Here is a 17,691-nt window from a genome sequence, read left to right as displayed (position 1 = left end):
CGACGAGGGGCGAACGGAGGTAACCACAACACAAACACCACTCTCTCCAGCTCTCAGCAGCCTCACCCTCACAGAGCATGAAGTGAGACGCGTGCTGAAGGCGGTGGACCCCAGGAAAGCCTCAGGGCCGGATGGCGTCCTGGGACGGGTGCTGAGGGACTGCGCCGACCAGCTGGCCGGGGTTTTCACCAACATCTTCAACCAGTCCCTGTCCCAGGCCACCATCCCACCCTGCCTGAAAACCTCAACTATCATCCCAGTCCCGAAGAAAAGCACGGTGAGCTGCCTAAACGACTACCGCCCGGTGGCACTCACACCAATCATCATGAAGTGCTTCGAGAAACTAGTCCGGGCACACATAGTCACACGCCTCCCGCCCAACCTGGATCCATACCAGTTCGCCTACAGAGCCCACAGGTCCACAGAGGACGCCATCGCGACGACTCTCCATTCCACTCTATCCCACCTGGAGAGGGGAAACAGCTACGCGAGACTGCTCTTTGTGGACTTCAGCTCTGCCTTCAACACCATCCTTCCAGACAGGCTAGTGACCAAACTACTAGACCTGGGACTATTACACTCTATATGTGCATGGATCAAGGACTTCCTGTCTGACCGCCCCCAGAGGGTGCGGGTGGGCTCCCACACCTCCACAGCCCTCAGACTCAGCACTGGGTCCCCCCAGGGCTGCGTGCTAAGCCCCATCCTCTACAACCTCTACACCTACGACTTCACCCCCGTCCACCCCAGCAACTCCATCGTAAAGTTTGCAGACGACACCACCGTGGTGGGCTGCATCTCGGGGGGGGGACGAGGCGGCGTACAGGGATGAGGTAGAGCAGCTGAGCAAGCTGTGCAAGGTTAACAACCTGCTGCTGAACCAGTCAAAGACCCAGGAAATCATCATGGACTTCAGGAGGAAAAAATCTGAGGTCCAGCCCCTGCTCGTCGACGGAGGGAGCGTGGAGAGAGTCTCAACCCTCCGATTCCTGGGGGTGCACATACAGGATGACCTGTCCTGGAAGAACAACACAGCAGCCATCATCAAGAAGGCACAACAGCGGCTCTTCTTCCTGAGAGTCCTCAGGAAAGACCACAAGGGACAGGAGATGCTGGTGGCCATCTACCGCTGCGCAGTGGAGAGCATCCTCACCTACTGCATCTGCATCTGGTTCTCCAGCTGCACAGCCGCAGAGAGGAATGCGCTACAGAGAGTCGTGAGATCGGCCCAGAAGATCACCGGCGGCCCCCTCCCCTCTCTGGAAGAGCTGTACAACACACGCTGCCTCAGGAAGGCCTCCAAGATCTCCAGAGACCCATCCCACCCTGGGTACGAACACTTTGCTCGGCTGCCCTCGAACAGGCGGTTCAGGACCATGTTCGCAAGGACAAACAGACTGAAGCTCAGCTTCTACCCCAGGGCCATTCAGGCCCTGAACACAGCAAAGACCTAGGTTCTGGGCCCTGGACAGTCTGGACGGATTGATGGCAGCTGCTGGATTGAAATCAGGTGTAGTGCTGAGGCACAAATGTACAATATGACAACCCTAGGGTACATAAGGTTCAGAGAATAGGAAATGTTAGAATAGGTATAGCATAGCATAGAGTACAGCACAGTGTTCTATTTGTATAGTATAGTATAGTGGATAATGTACATAGCCTTTATTTATGTAAACCAGCTCCTTTCCCTTCTTGTTTTTTAGTTTGTTTTTTCCTAGCACCAGGGGAGCCCCCCCTCCCAAATTTCGTTGTTTGGTACCTGTACTATATCAATGACAATAAAGACCATTCATTCATTCATTCATACATTGTGGCAGACAGATGCAAGTGAAAGAATTTTTTTTTTTCATCTCCTATTAAGAAACCATGCATAATAGCTGTCTGGCTGCATTGGGAGTTTGGATAGAGCTAGAGGTTGCTGTTTTTAAAAAAAAAAGAGGAATATATCAGAGATGCAGCTAAGATGACATACTCTATAGAGGCTTGTAGTATTTAGAGTTGAGAATTTACAGGCACGTCTAGTATGCTTCCATTCATGTCTTTTAGTATTATCAATTTGATCGTTTTCCAACTTCTAAAGGAAATTATGTGATGACACTACTCAAACCTTCACTCCATCAAACTAAACATCATCCTCTATTGTAAAACGTCAACGAGACACATATTCACTGTGGAAATTCCAAAATATTCATCCAGAGATATGCCATGGTTCTTCCCATGCAGGAGTAGCATGAATGGAACCAGGGTTAAGCCCCAGCCACACCAAACTATATATCTGTTCATTCCAGATTAAGCCAATGGTTTCTCTACGGGAGTCAACTGATGATGAACAATAGAGTTGACAAGGGTCTGATTCCGTTTCCTAGGTTTTGGCCATTTTTCATGATCAACAGAGGAGTTTATGGGAGTAAATGGGAAAACGAATTAGCAATAACAATTACGGAAGAAGATTGGAAAGAAGCATGCAAAAGAATATTTAAGACAACACAATCAAAATTCTGGAAAGAATTTGCTTGGAAAATAAATATGAAGATCTTCCTAACACCGAAAATGTTGTCAAAATATAGGCCAACAGGCAATGCAGAATGCTGGAGGAAATGTACGGAACAAGAAGCCAATCACACACACATTTTTTATACATGCCCTAAATTGAAAAGGTTTTGGGAGGCAGTTCAAGTAAAAATAAAAAATACATTTACCTTACAAAATCCTATACATCCAGTCAATATTATACTCGGTCTTATTCCATTAGATATACACAGGGAGGGAGATAAATATTTGTACACTATATTACGTATTGCAGCTTTAAAGCAAATTACACGTTAATGGTTGGACTTAAACCCACCATCTGTTAATAATTGGAAAAAACTGTTGAAGAGATAAAAGAAATGGAAAGAATTACTTATAAAGTGGGAAACCGTGAAGAGCAATTCACTATGAACTGGAGTAAATGGACCGAATGAATGAGTAGGAAGAACCCCCCCTCACCGATCCCACCCCTCCCACCCCCCTCCTTTTATCTCTTACTTTTCTATCTCTATCCCTATAATTTCTCTCTTCTTTTTCTGTATTTTCTCTCTATTCTTTATTCTTTATCTTTTTATTTTTTGTTCTCTTTAAAAAAATAATAATAATGATGCAGGATGAACTTAGACAAGTGAAGAAAACGTGTAAAGTGTATGAAATGAACTTGAAATGTAATGTACAACCCTGCAATAAAGTATAAAAAAAAAACTGAGGAGTTTAACTTTATACCGTCTGTTCGTCTGTTTAGCCAATTAGGAACAAGGTTTTGTATTCAGTTGCTAGGGTGTATTGTTCAGTTGTTGTTGTTGTTTTAAAGGTTTCAGACAGTGATTACACTGTATACATTTCTGGCACCGTCCATGCCATACCAGCGGAGGAAGGAGCCTGGCATAAAGAACTGGACTGAGATTATTGAGAGCCCTCACACACACATTTTTGCACGAGGCCCAAAGCATCTAATCCAAATCACAAAGTTTGGATTAAAGTCTCTTAACACCATTTGTGAAATGCAAGTTATATAACAGCTTTGACAACATTTGACATGAAGTTGCCCCTATACCTGTGTAGTTATTCTGTATTTACTCAAACTGTATGCGCATGTTACATATTTTACACATGTAATTAGGTGCTTTAACGTGGTACAGTATAAGAAAATACATTGAATGAATATTATTGAGAACTGCAATGCAAATCAATTCATACAGTACAATAACATACACAAACTAGTGCAGTAAAACCTGTGAAAAACCTGAAGACTTAAAGCTATGGTTATTAGCATTATGCTATTCCCCTGGGGATCCATCCGCAGCAGTCTTAGTAATGGCCAGGTCCTGGAGCTCTGTTTCCTGAGATGGCATCTGGCCACTGCCGGCAGATTGAGCAGGGGGCACAGTAATGAGGGTGAGGTGACGAGAGTCTGGGCAGGGCCGGGCACAGCCCCAGTTGCCGTTGGAACAGATGTTCCCTCTCATAACACATCGCCTGTGCTTAATCCTTCATCCAGGCTTCCCTGTCTCGGACCCATGCCAGCTCTCTTTGCTTCTGATATCTCTTCTGATATCTCTCCTGCTCTCTCTCTCTGTCTCACTCACTCTTTTTCTCTCTCTTTCTCTCTCTCTCACATACACACTCTCTCCTTCTGTCCCCTTGGCTCTCTCTCTGCCCTCCCTACTCCACCTCTCTCTCTCTTGTTCTCTCTCGCTCTCTTTCTCCTCTTCCTATCTCTCTCTCTCTCCTCTCTCTCTCTCTCTCTCTCTCTCTCTCTCTCTCTCTCTCTCTCTCTCTCTCTCTCTCTCAACCCCCCCCCCCCACACACACACACACACTCTCTCTCTTCAGCCCTGGCAGTATATTTCACCTCTGATATGGTGCCCAGTCTTCAGTTGCATCAGTGCCCAATCAACTCAGACATCAGGTCTTGGAGATGTAACCCCTGTTATCAAAACAGAGTGAATTAAGATGGAGACAGATTACAGAAATCTAAAGAATTGTGTGTTTGTGTGCACTTGTTGATAGGACAAAAAACAGGTAAAAAAAAAAAGAAAGAAAAAAAGGTCCTTGTTGCCTCCCACTGATGAAATGCCTGATTACAGTGATTACACTGATTGGCCCAATTTGGTGAAACTACAATGAAAGATGTGTCTTGTATATATATAGACTGTTTATGAGTTCAGAGGTGGCGTCATTAATCACGTCATAATCGGGTACAAAGTTGAGAGCTGGGATTGTTTTGTAAAAGCAGTGCTCGGCTTTTGTTGTTGCTTGTCTACCTGATAGGGTACTTTAGTTGGTAGCTAGCAATGGTAAGCGATTAAGATTAGGATAATACAACTTTGCAGTTATAGCCAGTCGCAATTCTAACCACATAATTGCCTGTCCAAGTATTTGACTGTAGCTAACATATTTTGCATTTGATCACAGAAGGTGATAGCATCAGGAGAAAAGCCCTCCCTGTGCACACCGGAGACACAGCACTGTAAAACACAGACAGACACAGACAACTAGACAGACACAGACAACTAGACAGACACAGTAAAAAACGTATGAATAAACGTCTTGCTTCATTCTCATTGGGACAACATCAGGGGCGGGGCTAGGGGGTGGCTACTTGGGCTCAAGCCCCGGATGTTTTCTGAAAAGCCCCGAATGTTTTACTTAAAAAAAAAAAAAAAAAACTCTCGTGAGTAACGTGCAGTACCGGAGTCCAACAGAGAGGCAGCAGCTGCGCGACATTAGCCTGCGTACTGCGTAGCCTGCCCTGCCATGAAGAAGAAGTGATCTCAATCAGTGCCTGACTTGCAAAATTGTAAGGATGGATATTCGAAAGTTTTTTTCAACAAAACAAGCGCCAAGAACTGTTGCAGCAGCAGTATCAGCAGCTGACAACAATGACATCACCAGCAGTGATGACATAGATGATGTTTCAGGTTTGTGAATCTTATTAGAAAGGTGACTTCTAATCTTAGAAACACTTTCTTTACAACCATAGCCACTAAATTAGTTAACAATCTACCACCCAACTCAGGGCGTTATGGTGTAGAGCACATCCGTGCGTTCTACAATAAACTGGGTGTACGCAAAGATGATTTTAAACTCTCCATGGTGTCAAACGATGAGGTGTTTAAAAAGCTGGGCGCTCTACACTCAGAAAAGGCCACGGGCCATGACAATATTCCAGCCAGATTTCTAAAAGACTCAGCTGCCTCCATTACCCCAATCATCACCCACATAATAAACCTCTCCATCAAACAGGGACACGTCCCCCTTGACTTTAAAATAGCAAGGGTAACCCCACTGTATAAAAAAGGAAGCAAATTAGACCCAGGCAACTACCGACCTGTTTCTATTCTTAATTCCATCTCGAAACTTATGGAAAAAATAGTTTATGAACAGGTTGATAGGTACCTTACCGAAAAAAATCTGATGTATGAATTTCAATCAGGATTCAGAACATCCCATTCCACTGACACATGCCTTCTCTATTTGAACGACCACATCAACCATGAGGTGGACTCGGGCAAGTACTGCGGCATGGTCATGCTGGACCTCCAGAAGGCCTTCGACACAGTAGATCACCACATATTGTTAGATAAACTGAAAGCAATTGGGTTCGATAGAACATCGGTGAGCTGGATGCAATCCTACTTAGAGGGGAGGGAACAGGTGGTTAGTGTGAACGGAACACTGTCCCCCCCCCTCCCAGTGACCTGCGGCGTTCCACAAGGAAGCATATTGGGACCTTTACTGTTCCTAATATATGTGAATGACATGTCATCAGCATGTGATTGCAATTTGTTCCTGTTCGCGGATGACTCGGCTCTGCTGGTCTCTGACAGGGACATATTGCAGGTGGAAAAAGCGCTAAGCACTGAACTGAGTAGAATCTGCATCTGGCTAGCTGACAATAAACTATCAATACACCTAGGTAAAACTGAAACCATCCTATACGGATCCCCATCTAAACTCAGAAAGGCTGAACATTTTAAAATAAAAGTGGGTAACATTAATATCACAAGAAAAGAGGATATTACATACCTGGGCTCCATCTTAGAGGCAAATCTTTCCGGAGATAAAATGGCAGCAAAAATAATCAAAAAAGTGAACCATAGAACTAGATTCTTGTACAGGATATCCTCACTTGTCAGTAAAAACACACTGAGGACCCTATCAGGAGCTCTCATTCAATGTCACTTCGACTATGCCGTAACATCATGGTACTATAGAACCACAAAGGCCCATAAAACAAGACTCCAGACAGCCCAAAATAAACTGGTTAGGCTTCTGCTAGGCCTCAACCCTAGGACACATCTAACCGCTGCTCATTTTTTGAGCCTTGATTGGCTACGAGTAGTTGACAGAGTGCAGCAGCTTGCACTGGGCCTGGTCTTCAAGATACGCTACACCACAAAGACACCCAAGTACCTGTCAACATACTTCCAAAAAGTGAACAACGTCCACACATACAATACCAGAGGAAGCTCCACGAACCACGTTCAACCGCGTTGCACCACAAACAAGGGGTTAAACTCGTTTGCAAACTATGCAGTAAAAATGTGGAACGCCCTTCCTATAATCTTAAAGGAGTGCAAAACACTGCCCACCTTCAAAACCACTCTCAAAAAACATTTACAGGAGGCTGCAATCCGTAACTGGACCCTCTAAATCAAAAATCAGATTAAAAGACCCGAACTACCCACTGTACATACTTTGTGTTTTGTCCCCCGCCCCCACCTGTGGTGTATGTCCCCACCTGTCCTACCCGCTGTACATACCTAATGTTTTGTTGTATTGTTCTTCCCATGATGGATGTATATTTATCTTGTAGATAGTACTAGTTATTTGTCTGTATTATCTTGTAGATAGTACTAGTTTTTTTTTTTTTTTTCTGTCTTACATGTAACGATGAATTGAGAATCAAGGACCCCAATTGAAATAAGCCAGTGGCTTTCTTGGGTTTTTATCCTGTTAGTCGACCTTGTATGTAATATGTACTTTCATGTACCTACTTCTGCAAATCTTCTAATAAAGTTTTCAATCAATCAATCAAAAACTGACTCGTGCCCCGCGGTGGTGTAGCGGTCTAAGCACTAGCCACTAGTGCAAGCTGCCCACCGGAGACTGGGATCGAATCCCAGCTCGCCAGATCCGGATATGACCGGGGCACACACAGGGAGCGGCATATTGAGCGGCCGCTCCCGAGGGCGGTATAGGAATAGTTCCGGACAAGGATCCGTCGCGCAACACCGCCCCCTGGGTGCCGGAATAACGGTGCTGGGCTCGAGGAGCCAGTCAGCTAGTCTGCCTGGCGGCCTCCTCTGGGACTGCCGGCCACGGGGTCGTGCGGCGGATCCTACGCAATAGGCAGGGGATAATTGGATGCTAGGTTGGGTTCAATTGGCTACCAAATTGGGTGAAAAAGGGGATACAAATCTGAAAAAAAAAGAAAAAAAAGAAAAAAAAGAAAGGTGACTGACTCACTGACACTACTTTTCCGGTTTGCTAATGCTAGCTGGCTATCATAACATAACGTTGTTATAATGTTATAATGAAAATGAAACATAGCAAGGTACTGTTACGGTACATGGTAAGAAATCAAACAAAGGATAATACTTATACAAATAAAGTGAATAACAGGCTGATAGTCTTTGATATCTGCACTCTGGTTGACTGAGTAACAAGTGAAAAAGAATGATGTAACGTTAATGTTACAGCTAGTAAACATGGAGTAACCACATTAAGTATGCCCTTATGGTAGTATGTATGTATACAGAACATGACTCAAATCTATCCTAAGATGTAACGCTAACTAACTAAGTTTGTTTAATGTCCCAGGGGGGATTTGATTTCACAATACTATACACAGGCCAACAATACATGTAATATATCGTCATATAACACAGGACAAGACTCTAAATACAATATAAGTGGTGAGCACAGAGTCTGCCCTGATATACATACTGTAACATAACTAGCCTCAGCCCATCAATTCTGTAATTCTATACAAATATAAATGATGGTGACTGACGTGTGTGTGTGTGTGTGTGTGTGTGTGTTTACTGTCTATTTTGTAATACAGCCTTTTGTCCGCTTTAAGGTGGTGGTAAGTTGAAGGTTGAAGGCAAATTTTTCCGGTGCGCTCCGCGCGCACATTATATTCTCCCTCTGGGCTAAGCCCCGGATCTCCTACAATCCTAAATCCGCCTCTGGACAACATGTTTACTGTATACTTGTTATCATTAAGTTCTGTTTACTATTGTTTCGCTAGATTAATTAATTCAATTGTGCATTGTTGCAGAATAGTAAGAACTTTGCCTTTGTCACAATGTCACTGGTTACTGGTTTTGTTTTAAAAGGTTCCCATGTTTTCATTGCAAGAATTTCACTGGTGAACAGATGCCAGACTTGCAGGCACACAGTGTACTTGAGATTGGCACTGAGCTAGTACTCAATGACACCTTATATCAAGCATTTAGAAAGAACTTGTGATCTTCCTGAAGCATATACAGTCTATTCACGCCTGGTTCTCACCGAAGCCCTGCTTGCTAACATAGCAGTTCATTGTGGAAGTGTGTGTGTGTGTGTGTGTGTGTGTGTGTGTGTGTGTGTGTGTGTGTGTACAGTATATCATAAATTGTTCCTAGAATACAAATCCTCCATGGCCGTTTCTCCTCGTGGGATGGTCTCCTGATTCCAGGAAAGCCACGCTCCCCATCAGACACACAATGTGACGCTAACTTTTTAAAAGCGTTACTATTTTATATTCAGTTTAGATTTTTTTGCTTCATTTCTGTTTCTACATTTTATTTTAGTTTCGACTTTGTAATGCTCTAATGAACGTTACACTCCCTTTCTTCACAGATGTATTCATCGTAATGGTGAGTCAGATGGAGAATTACTTGTTAAAGAAAGATCTGTGTGTGTGTGTGTGTGTGTGTGTGTGTGTGTGGGTGTGTGTGTGTGTGTGTGTGTGTGTCGTGTGTCTTTCTAAAATCAGAAAAGGGTTTATACATTTGGGGTGGACACCGTGTACCCCCCTGACCTTAGGAGAATGTGTCAGTAAGTTAATAGCGCCCACAGGATTGTGTGTTCAATTCCTTGGTAGAGCCAGCCATGGTGTAAGCATGACAAGACCTTCTCAGACTGGCTGACCTGACCTCTATGAAACAGGACAAAGTGTTCCAGTTCGGGTGTCACTGTCTCCTGGCTTTTATGTTGATGCTCTGCTCTGAATATGAAAGAAAAAAGTAGGATATATGAGTAGCATCTTCATCAGGTCATGATGATGAAAATCCTACTTGGATCGAAACATCGTCCATTTCGGTGGATCCGAATTAAATCGCCATGGGAGCATACCAAAGTTGTGGACATTCCTTTGTTCTTTGTGTCATAGTATTATTATTTTTTTGTAAACATATTTTATTGGCATTTTGGCAGTCCACACAAATCACCACAGAAACACAGCCAACAACGGTCCCTCCCCCCACCCACCCACCCAACCCCTTGGTCTCCCAGTCACCGACCCAGCAATAGTGCATGTCATGTATGTCGTGACAATGACAACAAAAATATATGACAGTGAGCAACAATATTATCATTGCTCCTATATACGTAGGTGCATTGTTGCAAAATACAGACAAGGCGGACAGAAATAAAACAACTACAAAAAGATTAATACATTGATGAGAAAAATTAAATAAAAATAAAAATAAAATAAAATAAAATAAAATAATGAAAATTAAAAGAAAGAAAAGAAAGAGAAAGAGAAAGGTAGATGCAGAAAGGAAAGAGATAGAAGCAAGGGAAAGTATTACTTTAGGGTCTTATAGGTCATTGTACTGCATAATTCAACAACAAGTGTGGTTTTTTCCACTGCAATGCAATATGGTAATAATCATTCTGGGGAAAGGGAGGTCAGATTCTTAACATAACCTGTCTTTCGAACCCCGTATAGAGAACTTGATTTTTTCTAATTCCAAAAGACACATTGTATCGCGTAGTTGGTGATGGGGGTGGCGTGCTCTTCCATAGTAGAAGTATTCTCCGACGGGCTATCAGAGAGGTAAATGAGATCACATTTGCTTGCTTTACTGACATTCTTTTGCCTTCTTCAGGTATACCAAATATAGCAATCTGTGTTCTATTACATGTCCCAGCACTTCCGAAATTACTTTGAAATAAGATTTCCAGTACTCCTCCAGCTTCGGGCACGACCAGAACATATGAGTGAGGTTACAAGGAGCCTGGGAGCACCTATCACATGTGTCTACTACATTCGGGTATATCTTGGCGAGTCTATATTTACTGTAGTGTGCTCTATGAACTTTTTTGAATTGTATTAGTTGGAATTTTGCACAGGATGAACAAGATTTTATTTCCCTCAATGCCTCAGTCCACTGGTCATCAGATATGGCAATGCCAAGTTCTGATTCCCATTCTGTCTTAATCCTCATCAGAGCCGGGGGTGTATCCGGGGCTAGGAGGTCATATAAGAGTGAAATGTGTTGCCGTGTCATTTTTGCCACAGGTGAGAGTTTGTCAATTCCCGAAGAGGGAGGAGCATCCGGAAATGAGGATGTATTTGACTTAACGAAGTGCCGAATTTGAAAGTACCTGAATAGGTCCGATTGCTGTAGGTTGAAGGCAGTACACAGCTGAGCGAAGCTGGAGAATATGCCATCCTTGTATAAATTGCCGATCGTGCTAAGACCTTGTCTGTCCCAAAGAGAGAATCTGCCATCGATCCTAGCAGGTTTGAACAGCTCATTATTGCATATTGGGGTATTAAGGGGAAGCGTATTCCAGCCAAGGTGCTGTTTGATTTGATGCCAGATCCTCAAAGTAGATATGACTATCGGATTATTTGTGTGTTGCTTGGGCTTCAGTCTTTTGGCATGGCATACCAAAGCTTTTAGGGAGGAAGAGTAGCATGAATGTGATTCCATTTGGCACCACTGAGTTTCGGGATAGAAGGCCCAGTGTATAATTTTGTGTATATTGGCTGCCCAATAGTAACATTGCAAATTTGGTAAACCCAACCCGCCCTCCGATCTGCTCCTCTGTAATAAGGGTTTTTAGAAGCCTTGGAGTTTTATTGCCCCATATAAAGGACGACAATGCACCGTCAATGTTACGGAAGAAGGATTTGGGGAGGAAAAGAGGCAAACATTGAAATAGGTACACATATCGTGGAACAATATTCATTTTGATACACTGCGTTCTCCCTACAAGTGTTAGCTGTAAGCTATTCCACTTTTGCAGATCTTCTTTGACTTTTGTTGTTAGTGCAGAGAAATTGTTTTTGAGTAGTAATGGTATACTTTGAGAGATGTTGATTCCTAAATATTTAAATGTGGTCGGGGAAAGGGTGAACGGCAGATCAGACTGTGTGATATCCCCTGCCAGCTGATTGATGGGGAAAAATTCACTTTTACCTATATTGAGTTTGTACCCAGAGAACGTACCAAAGGTTTTGAGAGTGTCTAGGATATGAGGGATGGCTCTTTTTGGTTCCGATATGTAAAGTAATAGGTCGTCTGCATACAAGGATACTTTATGTTCAACGCCCCCTCTCATAATTCCTGGGATAAGTCCATCGGCTTTTAGTGCTATGGACAAAGGCTCGATGGCTATGGCAAAGAGGAGGGGCGACAACGGACACCCTTGGCGTGTCCCCCTTGTCAAGGGGAAGAACTTTGATCTGATATTGTTGGTGCACACGCATGTTTGTGGGGATGTGTACAGTAATTGTACCCAGGAAATAAAGTGTTCTCCGAAGCCAAACAAGAGAGGAGGGAGTAGCTTTGATTTGTTTTTGAAAAATTCTACAGAGAAGCCATCGGGCCCTGGAGACTTTCCGCTGTGCATTAGTGTAATGGCTTTGGTTATCTCAGATATACTTAGTGGAGACTCCAGGTCGTTTCTATTCTCAGTTGATAGGTTTGGTAAATTTTTATTTGAAAAGAAATGTTGCATTACAGTGTCATTACTTGGTGATTCTGATTCATAGAGTTGGGAGTAAAAGGACTTGAAGGTGTCATTGATCCCAGAAGGGTCAGTAGTTATTTGACCTAAGGCGTTTTCTATTTGAGGAATTTGCTGCGAGGTTAACCTACCCTTCAGTTGATGTGCAAGGAGACAATGTGCAAGCCTTCTCTCCATGTTCATATAGTGTGGCACGTGTTCTGAGTAATAGTTTCTCTGCTTCTTTTGTTGATAAAAGATTAAATTCCGTCTGCATGTCAATTTTTTCTTTGTACAATTCTGCAGTCGGAGCCAATGCATAACGTTCATCAAGATCAGCTATTGATATTAGCAGCTCTTGTTTTCGTTCTTTCCTTGTCTTGTTAGTATGTGCTGAGTAAGAAATTATCCTGCCTCTAAGGACTGCCTTAAGAGTCTCCCAGAGCAAACTGGGGCTAACATCGTCGGTTTGGTTGGTTTCTAGGAACACCTCTATAGATTGAGTAATACAGGTGCAAAAATTAGTCTGATAAAAGTGTGGAGTCAAATCTCCAAGGACGGAATTCTTTGGGTTGGGACTTGATATCAAATTCCAAGGTTAAAGGAGAGTGATCTGAGTTCACCCTTGCCAGGTATTCAGTAGAGGCTACCGAAGGGAGAAGCGCTTTATCTATAAAAAAATAATCTATGCGAGAATAAGACTTATGGACATGCGAGAAAAAGGAAAAATGTTTATCTGTTGGGTGTAGAGATCGCCACGGGTCAATATAGCCATATTGGTTCAAGATTCAAGATTCAAGATTGCTTTATTGTCTGTCACAGAGTGACAGAAATTCTCCTTTGACAGGCTTTGTGCAGTTCATGAATACGTTATCCACATTAAAAACACACATAGGTCACATACATACAATAAAAACAGACAGATATAACAGTGTTTATAAAATGTAGTGCCTATTTAAAAAGTCTAGTCATTTAAAAATAATAGTAAGAAAAACAGTATTATGATTTAAAAAGCTAAAATGCTCAAATGTTGTGGTTTAAAAGAAAAACAGTGTGCTTCCTATTTTAAAATGTTCAGGGCGGTGGTTGCAGTGGGAATGAATGATTTTTTTATATGTGTTTTTCCGTGCCAGTGGAATTCTATAACGGCGGCCTGATGGAAGTGGCTGAAATGATTGGTGGAGGGGGTGAGAGGGGTCCTGTGTGATTTGTGTGGCTTTCCTGATTAGTGACCGGTTGTAGATTTCAGACAGGGGAGTTTGAGGTGAGCCGATGATTTTACTTGCCTGATTGACTATACGGGAGAGTTTGGTTTTGTGTTTGACAGTGAGGGAGTTGTACCAGGATGTGTTATTGAAGGTGAGAATGGATTCAATGAGTGATTTGTAAACTAGGGTTAAAATGTCCTTGCTGACGTTAAAAGCCCTGAGCTTCCTCAGCAGGTGGAGAAGCTGCTGGGCCTTTTTGTAGATTGAGTCAGTGTGCTGGGAGAAGGACAGAGAGATGTCAATCTCTGTCCCCAGGTACTTGAAGGACTGTACCTGTTCAACCAGCTGGCCGTTGATGCTGAGGGGTTGGAAGAGGTGGTGACAGTCTGCCTTCTCCCTGTTCCCAAAGCACAGCTCCTTAGTCTTGCTGGTGTTGAGCTCCAGGGAGCTTTGCTGAAACACCAGGGCTAGGTCTTCTGCTGCCTGGTGGTACTTGTCCAGGGCGTCGGCCCCAGTCAGGTGGGCCACCAAGGCCATGTCGTCTGCATATTTCAGCAGCACCATCCCTTCTGTGCTGCAGGTGATGTGGTTGGTGTAGACAGCGAAGAGTTGGGGGGATGAGACGCAGCCTTGGGGGAGGCCTGTGTTTAAAATCATCTTGCTGGATGTGAAGCCGTTTACCTCCACCTGCTGTGGTCTGTCTGTTAAAAAGTTCTTAAACCATAAAATCAGTGATTGATTGATTGATTGATTGATTGAAAACCTTTATTGTCCCCAATGGGGAAATTTTGTTGTCAAACAGCTCAGTTAGGGCAGAAAACATTCAGTACAGAAAACAGAAAAACATTCAATAAAAAACATAAAACAGTGCAGGCTCAATAAGTAAAAAGTTCCAAAAGTTCCATCTCCAGGTCTCCCCCACCCTGCAGGGCCTGGTTGTAGAGTCGGAGTGCAGCTGGAATAAAGGACTGTCCAAATCTTTTTGTACTTTGACGGGGGAGAACAAATCTGTGGCTGAACTTGCTCCTCATCCCTGCCAGCTCGCAGTACATCGGGTGGGAGGGATTGGCCAGCATGGCCGCCAGTTTTTTCCCCATCCTCTGTTCTGCCACCACCTCTAGGCTGTCCAGCCCGGTCCCCACCACAGAGCTGGCCTTCTTCACCAGTTTGTTTAGCTTCGCAGCATCCCTGGCACAGATGTTTCCACCCCAGCAGGCCACGGCGAAGAACAGAACGCTGGCAACCACCGACTGGTAAAACATTTGCAGCAGCTTGTTGCAGACACCGAAAGACCTCAGCCTTCTCAGGAAAAACAGTCTGCTCTGCCCTTTCCTGAGAAGAGCCTCGGTGTTGTCAGTCCAGTCCAGTTTGTTATTAATTTGTACTCCCAGGTACCTGTAGGAGTCCACCCTCTCGACTTCCACCCCCTTGATGGTGATGGGGGCTGGGGTCCTTCTCTTCCTCCTAAAATCCACCACCAACTCCTTTGTTTTGCTGGTGTTAAGCAAAAGGTAGTTGGTGTCGCACCACTGCACGAAGCTCTCCACCAGGGCCCTGTACTCCTCATCCCTGTCGTCTGTGATGTAACCGACGATAGAGGAGTCATCCGAAAACTTCTGCAGGTGGCACTGGTCGGAGCTGAACTGGAAGTCGGAGGTATAGAGGGTGAAGAGAAAGGGTGACAGAACAGTTCCCTGGGGGGCACCGGTGTTGCACACCACCACCTCAGACTGACAGCCCTGCAGTCTCACATACTGACGCCTGTCTGTGAGGTAGTTGTGGATCCAAGCCGTCAGGGAGTCCTCCACACACATCACTGCTAGTTTGTCAGCCAGCAGTGATGGCTTGATAGTGTTAAATGCACTGGAGAAGTCGAAGAACATGGTCCTCACCATGCTCTGTGGCCTCTCCAGGTGTGTGTAGGCCCTGTGCAGCATGTAAATGATGGCGTCCTCCACCCCCATGCTCTCCTGGTATGCAAACTGCCGGGGGTCCAGGAAGTCCTTCACCTGGGGCTTAAGGTGTTGCAGCACTAGCCTCTCCAGGATCTTCATGACCTGTGGTGTCAGGGCGACAGGTCTGTAGTCGTTTGGGGTGCTGGGCCGTCCCTTCTTTGGCACTGGGACGATGCAAGAGGTCTTCCAGAGCTGTGGCACCCTCCTCAGTCTTAGAGATAGACTGAAGAGATGTTGGAATGTGTCCGTCTGTGTCCGTCAGTGTGGGGCTGACGTCAAGCTCTGCTAGGTGGTGTAGCAGAATGTCAGTTTTTACAGTGTTGAAGGCAGAGGAAAAGTGAAGTCCATCAATAAAATCCTGCTGTGGGGGTGCGCCGAGTCCAGTTGTCTGGCCACAGTGTCCAGGAGGGTCAGACTGGCGTCCTCCACACCACACTTTGCCCTATAGGCAAACTGTAGAGGGTCCAGTTTCTCTGCCAACATGGTGGAGAGGAGGTCGCACACTGCTCTCTCCATGCCTTTGCAGAGCACAGACGTCAGTGCAACTGGCCTGAAGTCCTTTGGGTCTTTGGCTTGTTTTTTCTTGGGGATTGGGATTATTGTGGATTCTTTCCACTGTCTCGGGACACATCCCGAGTCTAGGAGGCACTGAAAAAGCTTGGTGCAAACCCCACTTAGCTGAGTGGAGCACTCTTTCAGCACCCTGCCTCTGAGCCTGTCTGGGCCCGAGGCTTTGTGTGGGTTCACTTTGTTCAGGATGGAGGTCACCAGCTGCTCATCTATGGTGAGAGCATGAGGTGGGTTGGAGGTGGAGGGGGTCGAGGTGGTTGATGTGCTGCTGGTGTCAAAACGGCTGAAAAAGCTGTTGAGCTGCTCTGCAAAGGAGGTGGGGTCCGGGCAGTCAATCGCTGCAGGTTTGGGGGCTCTCCCCATCATGATGTTTAACCCCTGCCATGCCTTCTTTGCATTTCCAGAAATTAGCTTCTGCTCCACCGTTTCTTTATAATGGACCTTGGCTAGTTTCGCCTTCCTTTTAAACTCCTTCTCCAGTTCCCTCACCTTGAGCCTGTCTCCCTGTAAAAATTCAATTTTCTTATTAATCAGACACATTTTCATGTCTTTAGTGACCCATTTTTTATTGTTTGGATGGAGGGTAATCTGCTTGGTGGGAGTGACTGTGTCTTCACAAAAAAGAATGTAGGATGTCACCACATCGGTCAGATCATTTAAGTCGTCCCCACAATCATTAAAAAACAAGTCCCAGTCAGTCTGTTCGAAGCATCCCCTTAGTGATTCGGCTGCATCCTTATTCCATACTCGGATGGTTTTTGTTACCGGTACACCTGTTTTCAGTTGGGACCTGTACTTTGGAAGCAGGAGGATGACGTTGTGGTCGGAACGACCATGGGGGGGGCGGGGTTTTTAAATAAATGCATTTGGGATATTTCCATAACACTTGTCCAGTATATTCTGCATTCTGGTGGGAGTTGTGACATATTGTTGCAGATTAGGTAGGTGCGTGGTGATGTCACATCTGTTAAAATCTCCCAACACAAACACTGGTTGTTCGGCAGACCGATTGACTGCCGTGTTGTAACTGTCCGCTATGCGCTCAGCAGCTAGGGCGAAATCAGGCCCGGGTACATACACTAAGATCACGGTGATCTGGGAGAATTCTCGGGGCAGAGAGTGCGGTCTAAATGACACCGTCATCAGTTCAAAATGCTTGCAACTCTCAGTCTCTCTCAACGTAAAGTTTGTTGCCCACTTGTTGTTGACAGCTATACAGAGCCCGCCCCCAATTGATTTCCGCGTTCTCGTTGCGTCTCTGTCAAAACGTATAATGTTATAGCCTTCCAAATTAAAATCGACATCCTCGGACAGCCACGTTTCTGTGAAACATAAGAGGCTGTATTGTCGATAGTCCGAGTCGGACCTCATGAGTATGGAAAGCTCCTCAGTCTTATTCCGTAGCGATCTGACATTTGACAGGAGGATGGCAGGTAAAGGTAGGCGGCTGCCTCTTCTCCTCAATCTGTTCC

Source organism: Nansenia antarctica (genome assembly GCF_963989245.1).
Source record: "Nansenia antarctica genome assembly, chromosome: 3".
NCBI lineage: Eukaryota > Metazoa > Chordata > Actinopteri > Argentiniformes > Microstomatidae > Nansenia > Nansenia antarctica.
This window is presented reverse-complemented; position numbering follows the sequence as displayed.